General features: G+C 33.2%; 2 long non-coding RNA genes across 4 annotated transcripts; one reads left to right on the forward strand and one right to left on the reverse strand.

The window, feature by feature from the left end:
- The first annotated feature begins 1,056 nt into the window (after positions 1-1,056).
- Positions 1,057-10,418, forward strand: LOC114929597 (uncharacterized). Of its 3 annotated transcripts, XR_003819285.2 has the most exons (4): positions 1,057-1,477; positions 6,172-6,464; positions 7,552-7,739; positions 10,177-10,418. It is a non-coding gene; the product is annotated as an uncharacterized LOC114929597 (long non-coding RNA). The 3 variants fall into 3 exon arrangements; XR_003819283.2 differs by lacking the exons at positions 1,057-1,477; positions 6,172-6,464 and adding an exon at positions 6,858-7,234; XR_003819284.2 differs by lacking the exons at positions 1,057-1,477; positions 6,172-6,464 and adding an exon at positions 7,255-7,408.
- Positions 10,419-16,943: 6,525 nt separating this feature from the next.
- Positions 16,944-17,328, reverse strand: LOC146720897 (uncharacterized). Its single transcript, XR_014925854.1, has 3 exons — positions 17,266-17,328; positions 17,098-17,181; positions 16,944-17,025 (listed from the first exon to the last, which is right to left on the reverse strand). It is a non-coding gene; the product is annotated as an uncharacterized LOC146720897 (long non-coding RNA).
- Between the last annotated feature and the right edge of the window lie 5,936 nt (positions 17,329-23,264).

Consider the following 23,264-nt stretch of genomic DNA (forward strand, 5'->3'; position numbering starts at 1 on the left):
GTGTCGAAAATATGCTTTATAAGCGTAAAAACTTTGGTGAGTGTTTTTTTATTTCTTCAAATAAAAACATTTTCTACACTGTCTTAAGCATACTAACTTAATTATAAGTTAATGTTAGATTAGATATTAGATAAGTTGTCTTTTATTGCACTCAAGTACAGACCTTACACATTAAAACCTATTTCCTTTTTCTTTTAGTGAATTATAATAGCGTGTGCTAATAAACAAATATTATCCAAAATCCAATATATACCAAAATCAAAATACTAGAAATACAACAATGTGGAAAAAAAGAACCTGGATCTGAAACTCAAACATGATTTGAAATCTATGTTCATTATTTCGATAACGAAGCATTTTTGGCTTAATGTTCATAAGTACATTTGTTCCTGCTTTCTATCCAAGGATACACTTACACAGTTTAAAAACTTTTTGATTCACTCTACACACACATACGTACATATGTACCCAGTTACAAATTATACATACTTTTTCTTACAAACAACTATATATTTTTTTACACTAATTGATTCTTTTCATTATTTTATGCATAAAAGTTTTATTAAAATAAGATCATCGAAATATATAAATATTACAAGATATTTCACAGGTTATGTATTTTTAGTCAGATTTAGTATCAGATTTAGGTATAAATAAAATATTTTGTAAACTATTCATTTTTTTAACCATTTTATAACGTTTTATGCAGAAAATTGCGAGTAAACGATTTATATAAAAAAATTATATTAGTTCGTTTAAAAGAAAACCTAAATAACCTTCAAATGACCTTGAGAAAAAAGTTAGTAGCTCCATCTTCTGTCTCTCTTCGAATTAAACAATTTTTGTTTAAAACATTTTGTTGTACAATCAGAAGTGTTTGAAGGTGGTCGATTAAAATTGTACACCCTGTACATATATATATATATATATATATATAGTTTTTTTAAATCGTCATTCTCAAACAACCATCGTTATTCGCACACACGCACACATACACGGCACGCGGCCAACAAGTTGCGTGGACGAGATGCATGCACACGCCACGGTGCACGCGCGTGCTGTCTCGTTTTCGAGGGCGAGTACACACGTGGCGCTCGGGCGGGTGTATCGTTATCGCGCGCCCGGCTGACGCGCGCGTTCGTTTCATCGTCGGTACGTCGTTCGTGCATGCACACATATACATACATATGTAGTATGTATATGCGCGCGCGCGTGCTTGTGTGGGAATATATCGTCGCGTCAGTGTGGGCGGTCTCTCCCGGTATATTCTCGCGCTCGGCGCAAATATTATTGCGTGCCGGGATAAATTTATTGCCGGCGTTCCGCAGCCGCTCGCAAACGTTCCGCGCTTACGGAGGAGAAAACGCGGGGGTTCGAGACGTAGCAGCAGAAAATGGGGAGAGGAGGGAGAACGCAGACGGAAGATAGATCCGAGAGTAGACTGCTCATTTTCGAGGGATACATCCGGCGACCAATGGTATATAGCGACATATAATTGTTCCCGTGCGGTATCTCGAGTAAACGATGCTTCCCTCCTTCATCCGTCGCATTTTGCACAGCAAAAAATTATGAGGATGCCTTAGTTTTGTTTCATAGATCAAAATGTGAGGTTAGATTCGATTATACAGATTGAGCATTACCTGAAATTATAAATTAACGCGGTTTGTTAATATTAATACTTTATTAAGGTTTTATCAATCTGCATAGTACCAATCAAAATTTAGATTTATAGTCGAATCTAACCTTACTTTTCGATCGATAACACAAAACTATTCCGACATCCGATAGACTCTGAACTAGTGCAGCTATAAGAACAGATTTTAGATTTGTGTCGGCTTGTATCATTAAATGGAAAACACCCAATGTTACCTGTGCATACGTACATTGCTGGAAAATATCCCACATTTCGTGATCGTGTAAAAATTTTATGAAACATCCATCGGCAACGACGGTATATCGATTAGTACACTTTTCCTGATTATTCTAATGCCCCGCGGCTAGATTCATTCGGCCACGTCGCCCGTATAATCCTGTTTGGTTTTCCTCCTTTTCCTATCCTTCCGACGACGGTCGACTTCGTGATGCGCGTCGACGTATCGCCGCGAGCAACAAACGTTGTTTGCGCGACTAGGTGGCGACCTCTTAAAAATATCGCGTAACCTAACCCCCATCGCGAAACACCAACTATGCTTTTGGCGAAACACGTATAAAAGTTCGCACATCATAATTCGATAGTTGTATAATCTTCTTACAGCGACTATTATATAATACAATACTCCTTTTTATGACAATATTATGTAAAAAATAAAATAAAGGTTTTTCTCTATACTTAAAAATTTTTAATATACATTTGATATACAATATACTACCATAATATGGCGATTTATCTGGATTACTTTCAGATAATATTATTTTTAAGATCGTTTATGTAAACAGTTATAAAAAAATGTAAATTATAAAAGAAATATAAAAATATATTCATACTTTTATTTACAAATTTTTATCGTTTACTGCTTAAGTTCTACTAATTAAATATTCGTACTATGACTCAAAACCAAATAATCTGAACATTATTCTGAATAATCTTTGATGAAAATAATACTTTTTTCATCTAAGATGCAGATTACATATTTTCATTATCTATATATAATTATATAGAAAGATTATATATGTACGTATAGTAAGAAAATTATATAGAAAGATATTATCTTTAAAAATAAGATGACGCCAAAATTTTATCTAGATGATCATCTATATAATTTTATTTAGATAACAGTAAACACTGTGTATTTAAATGTTCGATATATAATTAATTAATTTAATAGAAAACATCTTCAGAGACTCTCTCAACTTAAATATGTATCAAAATGAGAATGTATACTACATTAATGTAGAAATCTAATTGTAATCCACGTCCAATTATTTTCGGATTTTATGTACCCAAATTAACTAAAATTTTTTTGTTACTCTAATGCGTTACACACATAATACACATGTACACATGTGTATATCAAAATTGATAAAAAAAAAAAACTTATGATATAAGCTACGCATTAACAATTTTTCTTTCATTTAATGATTAATTTAAAAAGAGAAGGGCTAAGAATAGACATCAGCATAAAATTATTCGCTTCTCTTTTAATCGCCCAGCCTGTCGATAGGAATTCGCTCGACTTTCCCGGAGAGCGTCATCTCGCCCTTTAATGTAGGCGTCGCGCAGGATCCGGTTAACTCGGCAGCAAAATTCTCGTTGCAAGCTCAGCATGGGGGTGTCACGTCAGCTTGAGGGTGCGGGACGGCGACAGCGTAAGCGACGAGAGAGGGCGAGGCGACGCCGGCGTTCTCTGGTCACGAAACCTCCTGAGGGTACACGCGCCTCTGCCACTGAATCCCCACGGAGTCAAGAAACTTCCCTTTCGAGAGGGGAGAAGCGCGCGGGAGGAATTTCTCGAATAAGCTGCACGCGAAAGTCTTGGATTTCGATTCGACAGACGCGGATTGGCGGATCGCGTGATTAATTGAGAATTTCTGTTTTGACTAAAAACCGGAAGCGGCAAGAGGAACGAAAATATAAAAAAGGTATTCTATCGAGGGTTTTAATAATATTAAAATGTGGAAATATTATAAGTCATATTTTTTTGTAAGAAAATCTACAAGAGAATCGTAAGGGAGAAAGTTTTTGTTATTGGGTTGTGTTATTTAACTATTGTTTCGCGAGGAAATTTTTAAAGAAGTTTTATTTTATTTTAGACTTTTTATAAAGCAGTTAAAAATTGAAAAAAAAGGTATTAGTATTTTAAAAAATTAGAATACTTGACGATAAAAAATATGATAAAATAATATGAAAATTATGGAACAGTACTACATATATATAAATTTATTAAATACTATAAAGTGAAATATAAAAATAGATATATAATTACATTATATTTCTCTCTTATTTATTTAGAAAAGTAATCAAATTTTAAGAAAAAAAAGAAATTCTCCTCAAACTTTGTTTAACATTTAAAAATTTTTAATGTTATATTCTATACATATATATTAATCTCTTTCTTATTAAAATTTTAGAGAGCGAGAGAGTTATTAAGTGATACCACTCGAATAGCATTAAAATAGGAATGTATGATATATTTTTTAATTTAAATACAACAATATACAAGCCCCCCCCTGCGTTTCAATAGACTGACCAGTATTGATAGTAAAGAAAAACTTAAAAATTATTTATATATATACTTATACATTCAAATCAGATGTGCATATTGATCTGGCAGTTAAAACGGAGTGCAGCCAAAATATAACAGGAAAAGTTGAAAAAAAGTGCGTGCGCGCGCGCGTAATAGGGAAAGAAAAAACGACGACACCGATGAGAAAGGTTTGTTTGTCGGAAGTTATAGGTCTCACATAACTTTCAGGACTTACGCCGCACGGATATACGTCAATTCTCCGCGCGCACAAGAACGAGCGAACAAAAATCCACATGGTGGTGAACGCGCGCGACGAGTGGAGGGGATGACGCGCCCTCGTTTCGAGAGAAGCCGAGTGCTCCGTTAAATTATTCGGGGCGCTTTCCGCGCGCGCGCGCGCGCGCGCACGCGACGAATGGACCGACGAGACGTTTTAAAGAGTCCCGAGAGAGAGAGAGAGAGAGAGAGAGAGAGAGAGAACCGGCCAGCTATAAATACGCGAGTTAAAGGAAACGGTTAAAATTAGCACCTGCTCGGCATTGCTCGAGGCGCGACGGTTCGGTTTTCAACGTCCGTTCGCTGCATTTATACCCCGAAAATAAATTGACATATGTATGGTAAGCACGTGTCGAACGAATCGTCCAGTTAATCGGACATGTCACCCTTAAACCCTTTAATCTCGGTCAGACACGAGAAACACATTGCGAGCTTTGTAGAAATAATAAGAAAGTACTCTGCACTAATCTTATGTAAAATAGATCGGTTCCCTAACAGCATATCCCGAAGAAGTTCAGAAAACATCCTGAGGATGTTCGAATGTCCTCTGGATATTCTCTGAATGTCTTTCGGATATAGTATGCTATTAGGGTAATATCAACTGGTTTTTTTTTTTTCATATATTGGAGTAATAGCCTTAAAGCTAAATAATGGACAGTTACTGAGCTACAGTCAGTTGAAAACAACTAACAGAATTAGAGTTTTTCGTGTTTGACTGGGTATGAAAAGTGCAATTTTATTTATTTCCCTTTCTCATTGAAAGTGTCTATATTACTTCTTGGTAATGAATTAACTCAAAGTGATAAAATCGGTGATGAAACACGAGAGCACACATTTGACGCGGTACAATTGAAACTTCACGGCGTAATGTCGCGCGCGGTTATAATTTTTCATGAAGCCGGTAAACGAAATTATTAGCCCGGTGACGATCACGCTCGCGTTTTGGACATCGATGTAATTTTCAACGTGGCCGGGAAATTGTTGGGGATATTTTCCATGCGTATGCCGATATAATTGAGTCCCCATAATTGCTAGCGGAGTCGGAACGTTTTTTTACGCTTTATCGCGCAATATTCGCATCCAACAACGCTAACCTATAACTAACAGCATCCGATTAAGGGTTAAGGAAATCAAATACGGATGAAATAAAAACACGTTGGACATCTATATCATTTTAGAGATACAGAGAAACGCATTGAAGAAAAAATAAAATATATAAATAAAAAAACGCAATTCGAAAAACCCAAATTGTAGCTGTGAGCTAACCAAACAACGCTAACCTATAACTAACAGCATCCGATTAAGGGTTAAGGAAATCAAATACGGATGAAATAAAAACACGTTGGGCATCTATATCATTTTAGAGATACAGAGAAACGTATTGAAGAAAAAATAAAATATATAAATAAAAATAACAAATAAAAAAAACGCAATTCGAAAAACCCAAATTGTAGCTGTGAGCTAACCAAACAATGCTATAACCAACAGCATCCGATTAAGTGTTAAGGAAATTATATATAAATACGGATGAAATAAAAATACGTTGGGAATCTCCGTTTTAAGGATAGAGAGAAACGCATTGAAGAAAAAAATAAAACATTATATAAATTAAAAAACGCAAGATTCTTAAAGACATTCAGTTTCGAAAAATCCAAATTGCAGTTGCGAGCTAACCTAACCTAACCCGAGACTTATCCTTTTGCCATTTCAGGGCCAACAGTTCTCGAGGAACCCCCGTCGTCCCCGATGCTGTCAGTCGAAAACACGCAGCTAGTCGGATCATTACTCCCGGTGTCTCCAAACTCCTCAGCGGGAATACTCATGTCTGAACACACACACACACACACACACACACACACTCTCTCCTCAGAATCCCATCCCTCGAGAGACTTCTGGCGGGAGGAGGGGAGAAGAGGAGGAAGACGTGCAGGGTGCAGCCGGGAGCTTCGCAGGAGCACGCCACCGCTACTTTACGATCAGGAGAGCATGCAGCCAGGCAGCCAGGTACCCTGCCACACCATGGAATATTGATATGTAAATATAGTAGCCACGGTAGCGACGGCGACGGTGACGGCGGTGGCGGTGGCGGCCTTGCAGCAGCGGTTAGAGGGGCGCTAGCAGGTTAACGAGCGGCTTGCAGAGTGGCGCGGTCGAAGGGTAGTAGTAGGGGGTAGCGCGCGTGGGTAGCCGGGTGATTGGGATGGGATGGTTAGCTCGGCTGGCTCGAGGGGACGATGGCGGGTGGTGGCGCGGCGCGACGGGTTGCGGCGGGAGGGACGACGAGCGTGGGTGGAAGAGGGGAGACGGGTGCGAGGACGAGTTTGGGGTTGGAAGGCGCGGGCGTAGGGAGGAAGGGGGAGACGGTCGGGTCGCTGCCGGCAGTATAACAGAGACGGCCGGGCGTGCCGCGGAGCGTGCCACCAAAGGGGATGAGAATTTTCCAACCGCGGTGAAAGTACTGTCCGCGTGGCGCCCGCGCAAAAAATTCCTAGAAAATCACCGGCGGAACGCAGACGCGTTTGAATTTAACGGCGCGATTCCCGATGATCGGCGCCGTCTTATCAGAGAAACGGATTTTTTTACGGTAGCGTACGTCACCCCGCGAGATCGGATCTAGAGGCGATAGAGCGGACAATTGCATGTCGGCGGTGTATAGGGACATGCCCTGCGGGACACGGCGGTGGAACGGGGTGGTTGGAACGGGCCGCGGAAACACGGAGAGGGCGGGAACACGCCGGCCGAGCGAGGATCGGCGAGACGGGGTGGTGGGACGGGTGAGGGCTGCTGGAGGGTGACTACGGCTTTCTGTACGTGCTTGTCTCTGTGTGTCTGCGTCTATGTGTGCGGCTGAGTACGTATACGCGCGAGAGTGCAAGCTGCGGGCGAGAGCGAGCACGTACGAGAGCACGGAGAGTCGAAGAGTATCTTCTATAGATGAGGAGGGGATGGTCGGTCGAGTTCAACGTCGAACTTCTCTCTCTCTCTCTCTCTTTCTCTCTTTCTATATATATATATATATTCTTTTTTTTTCTTTCTTTTACTTCTACGATTTTTCCACTAGCTCTCATTTTTTTTCTCTTACTGCCCGCAGCTATCTCCGTTGCCACCTTTGTTTTCGCGTGAAACGCGTCGGGGATTTTTGACGGAAGCCACGAGGAAGAGGAATGATCGCGCGAGGCTCGAAAGATGCTTTCAAGTTTATGCGACTCGGTCGCGGCGATGAAAGGAAGCTTTGTTACGTCTGCTAATAGAAGAGCAACGTTCTCTTGAATGAACGCGGTATGTGTTTGTTTTATCTTCTTAGTCACCTGCACCTTACGTTAATGGTCCGACATTCTGAATTTCGTATTTTTTCAATTATTTCGATTATTTCGTTAAGGGGATGCCGGATGTCTGTTTTATCGATCGGATGATTATAGATTTTTCTGCACCGAAATCTTTTTATTGGTTTAATAAAATAATAAATGCTTTTCCACAATTAAAACACGTACAGAAACAAAGTGGGAACCTACTGATTTTATGTTAAAAACAAGAAAAAATTTTAAATTTCTTTATCGACTTCGTCGTCAGGTCGAAAAAAATAATTGTTCAATATAAAAGTTCTGCTGTTTGTACGTACAAAATAAGATAGGTTCCGACTAGAAATTGAATGAAGAAGTATTAGTATATTTTTAGATATAAGTTTAAAACCCTAATAAATAAGAAAACGGTGCAGAAAATTTTCACGCATATGTGTCGTATACGTGCATATGTTTAGATATGTGTGGTGCTAACCTATCGGAGTTCGGCCGTCTCTCCGTCCAAAACTAAACAAAATACACTTAGAGTTTTGAATGACAGAATGAATTTTTTACACACTTGGTAAATTTTTTTCTTTTATTTATATCTATACTAAAGTCGCAAAAGATGCATTAGTTCAAAGTACATAAAGAATAAAGTAAGAATAAAAATTTATATGTTTTGGTTGAAAAATTTATTCAAATATTTCGCGCTTCCATGTATTATGAGACTTGATACAAAAAGGCTAGATAATAACTAATTTTTTTTAAGTTGATTATAGCTGTAGTTAATAAATTATACCAACAAGCGATTGAAAAATGTGTTTTTATAATAAAATATCAATATACAGTGCGATTTAAAACAAAAATAAAAAATTTTGGCAGATTGTTTAAGAGATTATTTTAAATAAAACATACTATATAATGTATACATATTTTTGAATATATAGATTTAGCTTTAATATTTAATATTTTTAATATCGTCAAAGTAATGTATGCATTCAAGTTCAGGGAGCACATTTTAAGCATTTATTGTGAAATTAAATAATATTTACATCTTCTATCGTTTCTGATTCTCAAGATTATTTCCTACAAATCATGGGATTTATTGTACGAGAGCAGTAAAATAAAACTTTTGTGATTACGTAAATATTGAAGATAAGAGGACTTATGCTCATATAACATTTTTTACTAAGAATAACTTGCTAATCTGTCAAAGTTTTTTACATTCATTCTGAATCAGCCTATATAATAATGATTGTAAATTGCAGAAGTTATCTTTGAATTATAATAATAAACATGAATCAATGGAATATCAACTCATCATAAGATATCTTCGATGCTTCATTAGCAGTTATTGTACTCACTTCATATCCTTCCTCTATCTCCTTCTCTCTTTCTCTCTCTTGACTCTCATCTCAATTTTCAACTTCCATCATATCAGCGGTCACAATCATACTTACCAGCAATATTGTCTGATTTTGCACCATCATTTCATATAGTTGCATATGCGTCGTAAACAAAACGCACGCGATTCTGACATTGCGAGAGGTGGCGTATCAAAAACATCTTGTTTTAGGGGTGCGCGTACTAAATTCACGAATACGCTAAATTCACCAAAATTTATTGCATTAATTCAATTCTCGCAAGGCAGAACGTCAGTGCCCAATTGGCATAACTTATATAACATAAATTAGCAATTAGCAAATCATGATACGTAATCGTGTCCCAACATAACTCACAAAATTTCTGTTTAAGTCTGAGAATTATAAAATGTATATATCTGTAGACAATAATGAAGAGAATCAATTTTTAAACATTGCCTCTGATTCAACAAGATTTATATCACATATTCTCAAACTTTTTTACATTCTAAAACAATACAATTTATTTAAATAAAATTGATCAAAGAATCAGAGAGATTAAAAAATTGATTTTTAAAATAAAAGTAAAATAAAAAAATATGATTTATATATGATATTTTGTATATCGATCGTTTTCTTTTTACTAATTCACATAATTATCTTGATTAACTAATAAATATGGAAACCTACTAAATTATTTCGATTTTTCTTTTCAATGTTTGTTTTCGTAAGTAATATATTTATCAAATTATTCAACTTTGGTGTATTAGTATTGTTATATGATCGTGTTATAAACCTGCTTTGACATATCATCTCTTTCCCATTCACCCTTTTCCTCCTTTTCTGTATATATGTATATCTATCTCTTTCGCAATCACTACCATTTTTTTTTTTAATTTTTTTCCAAAAAAATCAGTAATATATTTATTAAAATATTTGAATAATGAAAAAAGGATCGATAACTTATCTTGAATAATAATTTTTCTTGGATCTTGATCAAATATTTTTTGAATTAATACGTGATCTAATAAGATCCTCCATCCTTCTTGAAGCTCGTTCTTCTTCCGTCGCCAGGGTTGTCAATGACGAAGACCTTATCTGTGCCTCGCACCGCCAGCGGGGCTTTTTACGATTGGCTCGATCGTTAAGCGTGACCGTAGCCGCCGCCATAAAGCTGCTGTCAATCGTCGTGAAGCCAAGCGAAGGAGAGTATCGTGCGAATCGACTCGGCAAAATATAAAAAGTGTCCCCTGCATCGCACTTAAAAAGCTTGCCTTCGAACGTTTTTCAAACAAAAATTTATTTAGATTATAAGAACGAGAATATCTAAAAAATTATTTTTTTATAATAAATTTATTATTTTATTATTTATTATCCTTTTAATTAATATATGTATAGACTTGGTTTGTAATATTCATTCAAAAAAAAATCAAAAAATGATGAACATGATTAAGTCCCAATCATAAAACATATAATTTTATAAATAATAATAGTTGTATTTAAAAAAAATAATAATTAATAACTTTACGGCCAACTGACAAGAAATAATAATTGTATGTTAAAAAAGAGTTTATTATTAACGTAAATTACAACATAAATCCTTCTTCAGTACAAATTTAACCGCATATAAACAATGATACAAAAATATACAACTTAGAACTTATAAATCTAATTGTTCAACACTATCATGTAAAAATAGATAATGGAATTAGTAAGCATCTATAATGGTCAATAAGAACTATTGTGTTAAACACGAATGATTGATAGCCAGATTCATACATATAACGCACATCGATATTTTGTGTATATAAAATACATCGTTATTAAAAAGTTAGAGTCCATAAAGTCAGGTATTAAAACGTCGATTTTTTAAAACGTGAGATACAATTGTTCTAAACTAGTACTAATTATTAAATCCAAATTATTTATTCATCGGTTGAAAGCGAGAATTATAATTTTTTCTTAATAATCCGTGTTTGTTAAATTTCGTGTGCTCTGAGATGCGAAGTCTATGAAATACAATAATTATGTCAAAATCTTTATATGATGTCAATGGACTACTAATATTTTAACAATACTGAACATCTTTCTCTTACTTGTGTATGTGTTGCAATAAAATGTTAATTATATCTTGACTTCACAAGACGTCTTATTTCCAACAAATATACTTGCCTCGACTATTACTAATAATAAGCTAGGTCAAAGGAAAAATACTTTTAATACCTGATTGTCTCTGTGTATGATTATTTTTTAACAAAACAAACACATTTTTAAGTATTTTTCAACTCTTCTAGAATATCAAAATATGCGTCGTTAAGTAACTATGTATCCTCATTTGAATTTAAACCATTATTTTGTTCTTTGTAACATTTCTGAAATAAACTTTTTATGATCATTAGTTTCGAAGTCAAGAATTTTTGTGCCTTCCCAATAAAAAAATAGTATTGGATCTTCAATTCTCGTCGGAAATAGGATTTTTGACCTCCTAGATGTCATTTATTCGTCCGATGTTTGATGGTTCATTATCAGAGTTGTCCAAGATAGCAAATACGTGATTACTGCGCTCAGAAAGTACCCATATACACTTTCTAAAAAGTATTTAGCGTATCTTACATACCAAGTAACCGACATGATATAAAAACAGCCTACAAGCATCATTTTTATATCCAAGGCACCTTTTCAGGCAAGTACCTTGGACACAAAAAGAAATTTTTAGGAAAGAATGAATACAAAAACAAGAATTCTGGGAACCATGTTTAATTATAAAATAAAAAATCATCAGTTTATTGCAAGCGTGAAAGCATAGATAACAAAATAAATACACATTATACACTAACATTGATGACATCTTAACGTTGATCAGCAGATGTTTTGGACATTGACATCTATAAATTTTCAATCCTCTCGTGATGCTTTACAATTTGGTACATGTCTCATCTCTGGGTTCGAGGGTCCAGAAACCCCTATAAAAATTTTTTGTCCAAAGAAAAAATTGGTTCTATATTCTCTCAAGTATAAAAAGCTGACTTTGAATGCTTTATAAACAAAATTATTTATTTAAAAGTAAGAATATCTAAAAAAATATTTTTTTACAAATTTATTACATTTTATTATTTATATACTTTTCATATTAATATATAGACTTGGTTCGCAATATTTACGAAAAAAAATGTCAAGAAACAATGGCAAACAGAGCGTGGTTAAATTTGTCCGAAGAAAAAAATGTGTTCTAGATATTTCTGAGTATAAGACACGCGCTCCTGCCTCGTTGCTATCTTCTTTGTGCTATTCCTCGCCCTTTCTCCCTTTTCCTTCCTCTTCTTCTATAGTCCAATCCGAGATACCTCTATCTTCAAAAGACCGTCTTACCAAGAGAATTCTTCGGTTGACTCTTCAGTTGAGAGTCGAAAGCGTTATCGCGGCTGCTTGAATTCGGGGTACTGCGCATTCACCGCCCGAGATTGCTGCTGCTTCTCCGCTGCTTCAGGTGGTTAAAGGGTTGGATATACATCGCACGCGATGGTGGAAAGCCGAGGACGGGTTAGATGGAAAGGGTAGGAGGCAGCTGGAGTACCGCCGTGGGGCTTCCGTTTATGGGCGTCGCGACGGTGGCCGACGAATAGAGAGGGTAGGTCGACGAGTTCTACACTAGCTGGTGAGGTAATCATCCCGGTCGGTTACGATGCTGTTAAACGTCGCTCCGTGAAGACCTGTCTCCTCGCTTCTCTCTCTCTCTCTCTCTCTCTCTCTCTCTCTCTCTCTCTCTCTCTCTCTCTCTTCCCTCGCGCCAATATTCCTGCTTCCATCGAAAGATTCCTGATCCTTCGTCGGTTTAATCCTTTCGCCATCGTCCTTTCGATTTAGCAGTGTATTTTGCACCAAGTTCTTAAAAAATTAATTATTTCTTCTTCTCAAAATAATTTATTTTTGATGATTCTTAGCAAGTTTTTTCCCAAAAATTTTTTTAAAGCATGAAATTCTCTTCTAATGATTTTTTGCTCGGAAAAGATGAATGGAATTTATTTATGTATTTCTCGATCTAATCCCCTGCTATTTTTTATGCCAGCAATATAAAATGCTTTGTCTTGAAGTCTAACAATGAGTCAATTTTGTACTTCTTTATTGCTGTGAGAAATTTGATTCCATATAATAATAAAGATTCCTGATCCTTCGTCGGTTTAATCCTTTCGTCCTGTCGATTTAGCAGCGTATTTTGCACCAAGTTCTTCAAGAATTAATTATTTCTTCTCAAAATAATTTATAAATTAATGATTCTTAGTAAGTTTCCTCAAAAATTTTTTAAAACATGAAATTGTCTTTTAATAAATTTTTGCTTAAAAAAATTAATGGAATTTATGTATTTTTTGATCTAATCCCCTGCTATAATTAAATACTTGTCCTATTGTTCTACTGTTTCTTGTTTTTGCCTGCAACATAGAATTCTTTGTCTTGAAGTCTGACAATGAGTCAGTTTTATACATTTGTTTTATACTTCTTCATTGCTGTGAGAAATTTGATTCCATATAATGATTCTTTAAAGGGGCCAAACAAAATAAAATCTGATGAGTTAGATCTAAACTGGAAGATGGATGTGACAGAACCTTCCAGCCTAACTTTTCATTCCCTTTTTTGGTCACTTTTGAATTCAACAACCCATTTGTAAAAATTCACACGATTCATACAACTTTTACCTTATTGCTTGAGCGTCCGAGAAAAAATTTCAAATAGTTCTACATCCTTAAAAATCCCAAAAATCTCATCACTGAACACTATTCTTCAAAAGCACTTTTAGAAAAGTTATTGTTGAATGATCGATAGATTTATGTATATTGAAATGATTGTGAAACAACTATTTTTAATTGATGACAGATTACCAAATTTTTAAAATATCGTACTTCTATTTAAATATTTTTTGAGCTACAGCCATTTGTCTTTTTACTTATTAACCCTCGTAATTGGAACCGTTTGATTGTATTCGCTACGTAATATTTTTCTCCCGCTTATCTCTGTAACGTTTATACTCTTTAGACTCTACAGTCTTCTTTATTGTTAGATAAAATCTCTGAAACTCGTTATGGATTATCGTGCGTGCAACATGACGGTGGCCAGGCCCAAATGAATAAATTTGAACGACGTTCAATGTTTTTTGCGCGGCTCGGGATTTTCCCGAGGATCTTGGGGAACGGTGTCATCTCGTTAAGCTCACGAAAGAGGACTCTGCAGTGGCGCGAGGAGAAAGAGGATTCTCTCTTGGGGAGGACAAATCCCGTCGCTCGTGCGGTGCACCTGCGTTCGTCGCCTGTCATCGAGGAGGCAGTACAACCTCCAACGGCACTGTTCTTGACATTACAGAAACAATAATAGCCCGTCTCTAATAAACGTGAGTTGTTTTTCCTGAGAAATCTTCATACTGTTATTTAAATATATTTTCATCTTTCTTTTATTATATACAGGGTGGTTCAAAAGTTCGGCAATGGTCAATTATCTCCGAAAATAGTGGTCCTATGAAAAAAAAGGTAAATACAAAAGTTATGAGGCTTAAAATAAGACACTTAATGGTGACTTTGATTTCGACTTAGGGGTCAAATTTAGAGGGAAAAGGGGTTATTTCAAGGTCAGTTTTATTTTTTTAAATAGAACCCCTTATTTTTCATTACATATTCTTGTAGCTTACCTCGAGAGCTTTCCAAAAAACTATAATAAAACATTTTTTCATCGAGTACTTTTTGACTTATAAAAGTTTGAAGTTGCAATTTTTTGACATAAAGTGTGAAATATCTTGCAAAACATTCAGTTTTCAATAATCGTACCTTAATACTTTTATGCACGGAATATTGAGACCAATCAATCAATGTACAGAAAACACATTGGTGCTTTAAAAAAGATATGTAATTTGCAACACATTTTTTTTAAAAGCAACTATGTGTTTTCTTTACATCAATTGATTGGTCTCATTATTCCGTGTATGAAAGTATTAATCATACGATTACCGAAAACTGAATAATTTACAAAATATTTTACATTTTATGTCAAAAAATTGTTAATAGTCTGTATAATATACACTGTGACCATCCGTCCTTTATTTTAAAAGACAGTCCCTTATTTCAAATAACTGTCTTTTAGATTTATTTATTTTTTCAAAACTCAATTTTGTCTTTTATATTACAATTTTGTCCTTTATTTTTTATTTAGTATTTTAATATTTAATGTTGTAACTTTAACATGAGAATTAATACGAAAACAACAAAACCTCTTATCTGGAATCTATAAGCAAGGATAAGAAAGCAAGGATTTGAATCCACACAGTTGAATCAGTTACAAACTATAAGAATATGTAAACTTCTGATAGTCACAGAATTATTTTTTTTTTTTGCTCATCGATCTCCACTTTGATCGTAAACTGATTCAGAAACATGTTGAAACAAAGTCCTAAAATTTTCAGGTTACATCAATTGATTACAAGTTAAGAAAAGGCCAATGCTTCGGTCATATTTAAATGTGAATCCTAACTTTAAAGGATCATTATCACTAATCATCACTTGATCAATAATACATATAACCTCGACGAAACAACTTTTGTTTAAAAAGAAATTGGTTTGCACTCAAAAAAGAAGTGATGATTAGTAAATTTTTCAAAAACGATGTCATTTGTGTAAACAAATTAATATTATTGTCTTGTATTCCCCTTGAAGTCAAACAACTTTTTAACAAAACATTTCTTTTTAAAAGTTGAGGAAAAAAAGATATTTAAGGTAAAATATTAAAATGGTTCACCCTGTATATATTGGATTTACAATATAAAAGATATACATTTAGAGTGTCTCAAAGCATTCTTTTATATTATATCATAACATTGTTTAAAAATATTATCCAATATTAAATTATTCTTAATATATTTGGCCAATTAAAATTTCTCTCCAATAATTAGCGCGTGCGACTTGAAATTTGTAATATACAATAAATATTATGGTATATTCATTTATTTTATTGACTTTTTTAGTTGATGAATTTTTGAACGACGTATATGTATGTACGTGCGGTTCATATACCGAGAAGATTTATAGACTGATAAATGATTACTCCATTATTTGACTTTAGGCGATCGATCGCAGCGCGCACGACTAATTACTCTGATTCGCAGCCTATAATGGGGGATAATTAGTCAATGAGCCTGCGAATGCGGATGTCCACGTCTCCGCAGAAATTTATATTTTGGCGACTTTACGGTGACGTGCATACGTCATAATAAATCGTACCGATGACTGTATCTGACAATTCAATGAACGATATGAGGAAAGTTAATGACCGTTTTCAAATATATGATAAAAACTCATACAAATCAATCATAAAATTGTAATTACGTACGTAAAAAAAATTTGCCCCCAGAATCATAATTAAATCATATAAATTAAATAGTTAAATAAAAAAAATTAAATAAATTTTTAAAAATATATTTTCTCCGTATAAATATTGTATATATATTATATATTTATTTGTTACTAAATATGATAACTATACATAGCAATCACTAATTCCTTCACAATAGTGAACAAATGTGATTTCATATTTGCTACTTACAAATTACAGTAGAATTTGTTACTTCGAAATGTCAAAAATTGTTACTTAGAAATATTCAACAAATTCTTCTTACATAATTTCAATCGATAACAAGAAGCAACTTAAAATTTAACGTTTATAACAATAAAAATATATGCAATAATGAAATATAGAAAGTTAAGTAAGAAATGAGTTAATATAACAACCAGACGTAGAAAGTAGGCACAACATACTTATCTTAAACTTTTTTTTTTTTAATTTATTTAAACGTTTCAGTCGTTTCTTTGAACCATCTTCAGTAGATCAATTGACAAAAAATTTTATAATTTTATACGTCTTGATCCATATTCTTACCTTTACACGTTCCTATCGATTTCAGCGTTGAGATGAGTTCAAATTCAAATATTGACAATTATGAATTAAATTTTTTGTACTTACTTAGAAAATACTTTGTATATTCCAAAATTATAAGATGCTCTTTTAACAGAAGATTCTCTGTTCACTGATTAATTTGGTCGATTCCTTAACGAAAAGTTATCAGTTTAGTAGTAGTTTTTTTACAAGTTATCTTTTGTAACTAAATCTTAAATTAAAATTCTAACTTACCAGAAATTAACTAAAGAATTTTATAAATTTTTTATTTTTTCACAAAGTTTTGTGCAAAAAGTCCTTGTCTTTCAATATAACTCAGAAATTATTGATATTTTCGCTGAAGAAAAATTATTTTCAAATTTTCAAAAAAATCATCCGATGATTGGAATACCCAATATGAGGCAATTCATAAAATTTTATCGGAGCGCTTTAGAAGGAGGCCACTCCTGAGATCATTTTGAGTTTACAAGTTCCTGTTAACACATGTTCTAAATTAAAAATTTAAAGAGGTATAGCTCTTCGAAGTCTAAAATAAAAAATAAGCATACTTTTATGAATATGAAATAAAATTATTATTAAATATTCGAACAAGTGATAGTACTTTTATTATTGTGTTATATGAAAAAGTTATGTATAAAAACTTTTAATCACAAATATTGTAATTTTGATTTAAGCTGTTTTTCGTCTGGCTAGTTTTTTATATAAGTGTGAAATAAAACAAGAAATTTTTGAAAATTTATTGTAAAACACAGAGAAAATTTGCAAAATTAATTGAATTAACTGTCATGTATAGCGATGGTTTACATATTGAAAAGAAATTCGTGAAAATTTAATTAAAAAAATAAGCACACATTTGAATGAAATTCGTAAAACAATGACATAAAAAGGAAAAAATTACAATATTTGTGATTAATCTACCTTTTTCACGTGACTAAAAATCTCCAAAATTTTTATAAATTGGTACGCTTTTTATAGTGATACTTTCAACTTCTAGTAATAATCAAAAATGCTATTCATTCAAAAACCAAATTTTTTAAATGGAACACGGTAACTTTCAATTTAAATTCGAATTACACGCAAAAAAAAACTTTTATCTCAATATTTTTTTTAATATCTCCATCAACTTGGAAATGATCTCGACAGTAAAGTGTCATGAAAAAAATGATCTATAATTATTTATATGGCGTAACCTAGAACCAATGATAAAAATGTGACAGATATCTGATTCGATGTTCGTTTGTGTGTGTATGTGCGTGCGTGCGTGTGTTTCATGTATGTTGCGTATATGAGAGTGTGTGCTCGCACACATGTACACTTCTAGTAAAGTGAGTGTGTGTTTGTTCAGGCAAAGTGTTCAAACTGTTCTCCACAATGCAAGCATCTACTCTGCTTTGGAAGGAATTAATTGTCGGAAGAATTTCATCAGCACAAGAATCGATGTTCACGGACTTCACAATTAGTCTTTTGCCCTTTGCCACAAATAATACTTATGAAATCTGACGAGATCCAGTGAACAAGGTGGATCAGATTGTATTTGTCTATTCTCTTGTTGGGAAACTAGTGTTTAGTACTGCATACGCAATTCTCGATGTATATACGAGGTCACCTCCTTGTTGGAACCATATGACATGTTCAAATGCAATTGTAGAGAAAGATTTTCTAATCAGACAAGAAAATATGTCTCTATCAAGACTGATTATTTATATCAACATATAAATTTGCTACAAAGGAAATGGAACCTACGATCTGACCAATAATGCCATATCAAACATTGACTTCCCAAACATGTTGATAATCCATCTTTAAACCAGTAAGAATTAAATTATGATCAATAACTATAGTTCCAAATATTGACAGATTCATCATTTTTAAATGTACATTTTATCAGAAAATTTTGATAGGAAATAATTGCTACTTTATCCAGTTGCAAAATATGTCGAAAATCATTATAATTCAATGCTTGATGAAGATAAAAAGACATTCTAAAACTTGTAAAACTTTTTTCATTTTTTTCAAAATATGCCAATTGGACGGATTATCTATTTCTATTATGTTTAGACTAAATAACACCTTCAGTTTTGATTCGGTTTGCCAAACGTGAAAAAACATTCCACAAGAGAGGATTTGGATCAGGATAACGTTCTCGCTCCAATCTTTCAAGTGCAGTGAAAGTACTCATCAAAAATTGGCAGCATATCATGTGCTTCTTCATTCAAATAGGATATGACTAGATAGATTTTTATGAAACCTTTGTTCGGTAAATCGGAAATATAACCTAAATGTTTTTGAATATGAATATTGAACTGAATATGAATTAGCCCGAATAGAATTTTTCAAAAATTCTTTTATAAGCAGACAAATAGGGGAATTGCTTCCGTCAAAGCGTGCATAAGATATGAAGAATTTTTTAAGTAAACGATAATGAAATTATTATTCAAAATGTAGTACAATTTAGAATTTCAGAAGACAACTTTTTTGAAATTGCTCAAGAGAGAAAATTATGATTTATGAAATATTTATGAAATTGTTGAAATTATTTTTTGCACATCAAAAATTATTCTTCGTCTTTTTAGGCTTGGATTATATCAAAAATTGAAATTTATTTTTTCACACTTATTTTCAAGATTATTTCAAGATCAACCAATGGAGGCATTTTTAAAAGAAATGTTTGAAAGAAAAGTTTTATATATTTTGCGTGTAATTTGAATCTGAACTAAAAAATTACCATGTTTTATTTAAAAAATTAGATTTCTGAGAATAGATTTTCGGAAATTAAAAATATTACCATTTGATAGTTCGTGCCCGATTTATTTATCCAAATTTTTTAAATTTTTGAAGAAACCTTTTCTCTTCATTTTAAAAAAGGTATTCGGGTGGTCTCATACAGACATCTTGTATATACTGTAACATCGGACTTCATATATACGTAGAAAGCATTATGCCACACAATGCACTATGCCACACATTTTTAGAGATAGGACAATAGCTGGCCGAACTCGCGCGAGATGATACGCTTCTCGGTTGCAGAATCTCGAACCCTTTAGTTGTACCACATTATCGACCCTTACCTATCTTATATATATATCTCTCTCTTTCCTTTCCCCTGGTTTTCCGCACTTCTCGAGCGAATATAATACGCGCCCCGAGGCGCGAGTCAAGCACGATATTGCGTGTGCGTGCTCTTGCTTCCGTGCTTCGCACGCATGAAAACGTGAGGGAGAGTGTGTTCGAGTGAAAAATTCGAAAGTGTCCTTGGCCGTTCGCAGATGGATCATTGGTTAAATATTCAGGAGATCTTTGCACGTACAAGGTTCTATTTTATCAAAAAAGTGATAAGCTTAGGGAGTTTTTTACGCTAAAGAGAAAGAGTAAGGGTGAGGAAAGGAGGGTGAGAGGATTTAAATATTTGTGCTTTGCGTCACTCAATTTTGGTTAGATTTCTTCATATTTTACCTCATACTATGTCTGTGTCAATAAGTTTCACGATCGGTTTTGTAAAATTTTCCCAATTTGGTATACTCCTTTTTAAAAAGATCAAAGTTGGAGATAATTAATTAACGTTAATTCCCTTGATTGTATTATTTTTCTTTTGTCTATTATTTCAATTATATGTTTTTTTACATAAGATACCTATGAATAACTATGGAAGATAAAATCACTAATAAGAGAATCCCTTGAAATTTCTGATTTAATAAATTTAAAAATGTTTAGAAAAATCATTGTTTTCAAAGATTTTAAGACATTTTTCTAGAAATGATTTGTTCAAAATATTAATATAATAGTTTTACCATAAATCTTTTGTATATTTTTTTGAATAATTTTCGCGATTGTATATCGAAAAAAACAAAAAGCCACTATATATATAAGGGGTAATTTCATCCTTTTCTTAGAATCGTTTTTGCAACACTATTAAATTAAATTTCTAATCCTTAACTTTAAACGAACAATATCAGTTATATTGAAATTCTTTTTCACTAAAAATTAACTAACGTTCGAACCGGTTAACTATTCGACACATAAATTGCAACTAAATACTTTTAAATTTCTAAAATTATCTATTTATTTCTTTTACATGCGTGTAAAGTTACATGAAAATCAAAATTTTCAGATTCACGAGGTTTCTTTATAAGTAAAATAAAATAGGAAAAAATGCGAGATCGCGCATATCAAAAGTTATTTATATCCAACGCGTTTATGGACGCCCGCTTTAAGAGCCGCGCCGGCAACGTCTTGTATGTAACGGCGTGGGATGACAGCGGTAATAATGTTCATTAATCGCCCGCGGAACGTTAAACGATATGTCGTCACTCTCGCCAGTTTGTCATCACCGCGACCCGCGCCATCTATGTCCAGTCGCGACTTTTATCGTCGCGAGCCGTCAAAAAGACTTTACGACGGCAAAGCGCGCGTCGCACGTGGCATCGATCTCTCCCCTTTAATTCCTCGCTCTCTCACCACTTCCCTCGCTCCCTTTCTTTCCTCGCGCGTTTGTCTCCGTCCATCCTTGACGTATCTCGTTACAGGACGGTTTACGAGTTGCTGAATGCGATCTATCAATATTCGGTGGCATACGAATTCATTTTTAATGTATTTTATTATATATTATTATTATATTTATTATTGTTATATATTATAATATATATGTTATTATATATATTATTAGACATTTTGTACTATCGTTATTAAGTCTTTTTTCTTCTTTATTCAGGACAAAAAAGATATCCACTAAATCATCAATAATTAATAAATTCTATTAAATTTATTTCAATACAGCTATTGGTCTTGCTGATTAAAAATAATTTAATTCATTTTTTCGACGATGAATCCTATAATATAAAAACACAAAACTTTGTTTTTTAACCCAGCATAGGCTTAAACATTAAATAGATCTATCGTACTTCAACTCTTTAATGAGATGAGGAACAAAGTTTTCTTGCTTGAGACTATTACAATTCGCAAGATCGATGCATCAAATGCGTATCTGCCAGTTTTTCATTAGAGCATTTACAACAATTAACATTAAATTGTACTTTCTTTAAAATTATATTTTGATTAGCAGGACGATGACAAAATGAAAAATGAAAATAAAATCAAAACATTGCATTGCTTACATTCATTTAATAATTTTACCAACGAATTTAAGCTCAAAAGTTGTAATACCTATAATTCGGTAAGGAATCATTTGTGGACCTATATTGATAGAAACTTTTCAGCATTTTAATATCTACTGCCTACCCTTAAAGTAGCTGACACCTTTTTTGTTTCATCTCTATATATTTCGAAATTTTTTTATATATTAAAATTAGTTTTCAGAGGTTTGAACCACGTAAATTTTTGTTTAATTCCAATGTTTATGAAACATTTGCTCACTTTATCAGGAAGGAATAGCCTAATAATTTTTTTCATATATATTTCATAAGAATATATCTCTTTTGATAAGAATAGTCTGCATATTATTATTTCAATGCAATATTAAGTTAAATATATTTTAATAAATAATTATTTGTTTTATTTCATTAATCATTGCTCAATATTGATAAGTAACAACAATAGCAATAACATGCATTTTTATTAACCAACTCGAAAATGGAGATATGCATGAAACCACAGAATGTTTCTAAAACTATATCAGAAATTTTAAGGTGTCATATTTTAGGTATCAAAATAAGAAAAAGAGTTCCTATGAACATGGGTCCAAAAATGCTTTTCCTCCAAGTTATAACCCTTTAAAGTTGGAAGAAAAATCAAAAAATGTATTATAACTCTCGAAGACTTTCACAGATTGTTGAAATTTTGTACAGCGTAATAATTAGTAGTGAATACTTCATTTTTGTGATTTTTACAATTTGATCTGATTTTGAGAACAATATATGGAGAGGTGTTAATTTTTTTCATTTTTTGATGTTTATAGAAACTTTTTTTCTTATTTTGACCCCTAGAATAAGCCTTTAAAATCTCTGACATAGTCTTAGAAACATACTGGATATATTTTTCTATTAAAGTTTCATTTGTTTGTTTATAATCTGACTACATCTATCGACCATTTGAAAATAACTTCAAAGTATGTTATATAACCATAATTTCCACTATTCATTCTTACACTTTTATATAAGAGAGATAAGAAAACCTACTCTAACATATCATTAATTCCGCCGGAAATATTTTGTGACCTTTTTATATAACATGCGAATTTCATTGTAACACCTGTTTTTATCTTTCGTATATTTTTACAC

The sequence above is a fragment of the Nylanderia fulva genome, unplaced genomic scaffold (genome assembly GCF_048542155.1).
Source record: "Nylanderia fulva isolate GAGA-0341 unplaced genomic scaffold, ASM4854215v1 Scaffold59, whole genome shotgun sequence".
Classification (NCBI taxonomy): Eukaryota; Metazoa; Arthropoda; class Insecta; order Hymenoptera; family Formicidae; genus Nylanderia; species Nylanderia fulva.